This window comes from Octopus sinensis, linkage group LG4 (assembly GCF_006345805.1).
Source record: "Octopus sinensis linkage group LG4, ASM634580v1, whole genome shotgun sequence".
NCBI classification, from domain to species: Eukaryota; Metazoa; Mollusca; class Cephalopoda; order Octopoda; family Octopodidae; genus Octopus; species Octopus sinensis.
This window is the reverse complement of record NC_043000.1, coordinates 105,704,306-105,709,305: the sequence shown is the minus strand read 5'-3', so window position 1 is coordinate 105,709,305 and position 5,000 is coordinate 105,704,306. Positions and strand designations below refer to the sequence as shown.

The 5,000-nt window shown below is 40.3% G+C and overlaps 1 long non-coding RNA gene across 1 annotated transcript in view; it reads right to left on the bottom strand.

Annotated features, from left to right (window-relative positions):
- The window catches only part of LOC118763058, a 47,730-nt gene that overhangs the window by 20,300 nt on the left and 22,430 nt on the right, over window positions 1–5,000 (bottom strand). The window lies entirely within an intron of this gene.

Sequence of the window (5,000 nt, the reverse complement as noted above, 5' to 3'; positions counted from 1 at the left end):
ATACACACGCATCATACAGTCTGCCTTTCACTCTGAGCGAGAGGCCTTTTGTCACCAGTAGAGGTAAGAGGTCTCTGAACTTTGCCCTAGCTATTCTTACTCTAGCAGTTACACTTTCAGCACACCCGCCCCCGCTGCTGACTTGGTCACCTAGGTAACGGAAACTATCAACTATTTCTAGTTTTTCTCCCTGGAAAGTGACGGAAGTTGGTCTCAGAGCATTTTCAGTGTTTATTGTTCCTGAGCATCTGCCACATACAAAAACCATCTTCCTAGTTAGCCTTCCTTTGACATTGCTGCATCTCTTATGTGTCCATAGCTTACACTTGGTGCATCTTATAGAGTTTCTACCTACACCTTTTCTACAGATCGAGCAGGGCCATCTACCTGAAGGTGTTTGTGATTTGTCTACCTTCCTACTGATTACGACTTTGGTTTTAGCTAGATTGACTCTGAGGCCCTTCGATTCTAATCCTTGTTTCCACACCTGAAACTTCTCCTCCAGTTCTGATAGCGACTCAGCAATTAGAGCAAGGTCATCAGCATAGAGGAGCTCCCAAGGGCATCCTGTCTTGAATTCCTCCGTTATTGCCTGGAGGACTATGATAAATAGGAGGGGGCTGAGTACTGAGCCTTGGTGGACTCCTACCTCTACCCGAATTCTTCACTGTACACATTTCCAACCCTCACCCTACTAGCGGCGTCCCTGTACATGGCCCGCACAGCTCTCACTAACCATTCATCTATCCCTAGTTTCCTCATTGCCCACCAGATAAGGGATCGGGGGACCCTGTCGAAGGCTTTCTCCATGTCAAAAAAGCCAGGTACAGGGGCTTATCTTTGGCTAGGTATTTCTCCTGCAGCTGCCTTACCAGGAATATAGCATCAGTAGTACTTTTCCCTGGCACAAACCCAAACTGCATCTCATCTAAACTAACTCTCTCTCTAATTAGTTGGGCTATGACCCTCTCCGTAACCTTCATCACCTGGTCCAACAGCTTGATACCTCTGTAGTTATTTGTATCTAGGGCATCACCTTTACCTTTGTAGCAGTTGACTATTATACTGCTACACCAGTCATTGGGTATGACCCCTTTGTGTATCACCTGATTAACTATACGGGTGACTAGGCTATAGCCGACACTACCAGACATTTTGAGCATCTCTGCAGTGATTCCTGATGGGCCTGGGGCTTTCCCTGTCTTCATGCTTCTAATTGCCTTAGCTACCACGGAACTATCAACTCGGATAGCTGGTCCCTCTGTTGGGTCAACATTCGGCAGACTCTCTTTATCCCATTCATTTTCTTCATTCAGCAACCTTTCATAGTGGCATCTCCAAACCTCTCTCTTTGCATCCTCATTTAGCGCAAGTGAACCATCTTCCATGCGAACACACTTCTCTCCTACCACATCACGATTCTCTCTCACACACTGTCTTGCAACACGAAACACCTCCAGTCTTTGGTCCTCACGGCGCAGAACATTGGCAAATTTTTTCTTATCTGCTTCCCCTCTGGCTAAATAAACCTGTCTCCTAGCTTCTCTTTTGGCAGTCTGATACAATCCCCTGCTACCCCCATTTTTCCAGACCTTCCAAGCCTGTCTCTTTTCTCTAATAGCCCTGTCTACAATATTGTTCCACCACCACGTTATTGTAGGTCGAGAGGGGACTTTGCACCAGCCACAGATCTGGTCAGTGGCTCTCAGCAGGTTGTCCCTTAGAAACGTCCAGCTGTCTTCTACCCCCTGTGATGCTCTATCCCCTTCTACTTCGTCAGAGGCTTCAAGTAATATGTCCCTAAATCTCTGTCCATTTGCAGGATCTTTAAGCTTCCAGATCCTTCTTCTCCATATTTGTCGTCTTCTGGTTGTCCTCCTAGTCCTGATCCTAAAGTCACTAACTACCAATGTATATATATATACATACATATATATATATATATATATGTGTATATATATATACATATATATATATATGTGTATATATATATATACATACATATATATATATATATATATGTGTATATATATATATACATATATATATATGTGTATATATATATATATATATAATATATATATATATATATATATATATATATTATATATATATATATATATATATATATATATATATATATATGAAAAAACAAGTCAAAAATAGAAAATGCTAAAATAATTTTATAGTGAACATTTCAGTACCGGTTTCGGTCATTTTGAGACCTTTTCAACTATAACGATTAAATAATTAAATTTAGAAAAATTAGAAGAAAAGTTTTTTTAAAAGAATATTTCTATAGTAGTGTTCAGATTTAAGTGGCATTCTGCCTTTCTCTGACTCCCTTGTTTGCACTTGTGTGTCGGAGGTCGAGGTCGTTGTGAGTTCTTGGAAGGGTAGTAGAGGAAGAAGGCTGGTGGGGAAAGGGGGATGGGAGAATCTGGGAGTGTCCTGATGGTCGTATTTTGAATGGTCAGTGGCGACTGGCAGTCTCAGTTCAATTCAGGAGAATATTTATATTGACAGGCTTGTTTATAGAATTAGCGTAGGTTTATAGAATTAGCGTAGGTGTTATACTAAAAAACATTAGTGACAAAGTTAAGGGGTAGGGGTGGAGAAGAAGAAGAAGAAGAAGGAGAAGGAAAAGGAGAAGGAGAAGGAGAAGATGACGATGATGGTGGTGGTGGTGGTGATGATTATGACGACGATGATGATGATAATGATGATGATGAAGAAGAAGGAGGAGAAGGAGAAGATGGTGGTGATGATGGTGGTGATGATGATGACGACGATGATGATGATAATGATGATGATGAAGAAGAAGAGGAAGAAGAAGAAGAAGAAAAAAACAGAGAAGGGGGAATATGAATGGGTGTAAGTATAGCTATGAAGGGGCTGATTAGTAATGGATTCTATGGAGTGTAATATTTGTGTGTATATATATGTTTTTCTTTTATTCTAAAGTTGAGGTATATTAATTGTTTGTCGTAGACCCGTTTAGAAGTGGCTTGTATTTTGTAATAAAGAGATTTTCTTTACTTATTCGTTGTCTGGAGGTTGTATCGTCCCTAAATTGGTAGAGGGGGAAAATTCTGAAGTTTTGTGTTTTTTTGTTGGCGCAAGTATCTATGTGTTGGCTAAAAGCTATTTTTCTGTTTTGGGGAATTTTTATCTGGGATCTGTGCAGGGCCATTCGTTTACGCAAACCATTTTTTGTTTGGCCTATGTACTGCTCTTGACACCCGGAGCAGGTTAGTGAGTATATTAGGTTCTCCGAAGCACATGTGAAGTTGCTTTTCACTGTAAACCGTTGTCCCTGCTTGAAGGAGAACTCTGATCCCTCAATTAGATAGTCGCATATCCCGCAATTGGGTCTTCCACATTTTTTTACTGTCGGCTTCTGTGTTGAGGAGTGAATTCGGGCTTGTGTAAGGAGACTTTTCATGGATCTAGGCTGTCTTTTGCTTTTTATGATCGTGTGTGTTTGGAGGATTGTGTTCATTCTGTGGTCTTTTTTTAGGAGGGGTATGTTGTGGAGGATGGTGTCGAAGGCTTCGTTATTGAGAGGGTTGTGTGTGGAGATGTATGGTAAGGCTTTTGGTTGTAAGTTTTTCTTTGATTTGGGATGTCTCAGTTCCTTGATGTTAAGTTGAAGGGCACGTTGAATGCACTTGTCAATAAGTGAAGGTGGATAGTTCCTGGTGATTAGGGTATCTTTTAGTTCTTGTAGTCGTGTGTCTCTGGTGTTTGCGTTAGAGACTATAGTGCATATCCTTTTTGCTAGATTGAAGGGGATATTCATCCTGGTGTGTCTGGGGTGGCATGAATTGAATGGAAGATATTGCTTAGAGTCTGTAGGCTTATAGTATATGTCTGTTTCTATTATATTATTAGCTTTCTTAATGAGGATATCGAGGAAGGGGAGTTGTTGTTGGCTATATTCCATCGTGAATTGGATGTTTACGTCCAGTCCGTTTAAAATTTTCTGGAATTCTATGTGTTTTTCTATATTTTTATGCCAAAGGATGAAACAGTCATCTAGATATCTCTTCCAGTTGTTTTCTATGTAGATGGAGAAAGGGCTGCCATATCTTTCTAGAACCTTACGATACAGACTGATCTCTAGGTATCCTATGACTAGGTTGGCAAAGGAGGGGGCCATTCGTGTACCCATCGCAGTCCCCGATTTTTGTCGGTAGAAGTTGTCATTGAAGGCGAAGAAGTTATTTTCCAGGATGAATTTGACCCCTTCTATCACAAATTCTTTTTTGATGCGGTGTGGTAGTTCGTTGGCGTGATTCTCTAGCCAGAATTGGATTGCTTCTAGTCCTAGGTTGTGGGGGATATTGGAGTAGAGGTTGACTACATCGAAGGATACCAGTATGGTGTTTTTGTTTATAGTATTCGGTAGGTGATTGAGCATATCTAAGTCGTCCCTTATATAGCTTTTGACATGTTTGAGGAGTGGTTTTAACAGGGTGTCTAAAAAGTTACTGAGGCGGTGGGTTTCGCATGCGGGACCTGCTATTATGGGTCTCAATTTGAGGTCATTAGGATTAGGGACTTTAATTATTTTGTCTGTAGCTATCTTGCATGCGTTGCTTATTTTTTCACTTTTGTGGATCTTAGGTATACCGTAGAATTGGCTAGTTTTACTTGTGAAATTGGTCATATAATCATATTCTTTGTCGGTGAGCCCTGCTTTGTATGGGTTTAATATAGATTTTAGTTCCCTCATTATTTTTTGTTGACTGTAGTTTTGTGCCTTTTCATAGTATGTTGTGTCTTCCAGCATAGAAAGTACCAAAGTTATGTAAAATGTCGTGTCCATTAAGACAACAGCACTCCCTTTATCGGCCTCTTTGATTGTTATTGTTTTATCTAGTTTTAATTTGTTCAACTCAGCCCATTCTTTTTTGCTGAAGTTTGGTTTGTGTTTTTGTTTGTGCATATGTTGATATGGGTAATTTGATATGTGGTCACAGAAATCATCAAGTGTT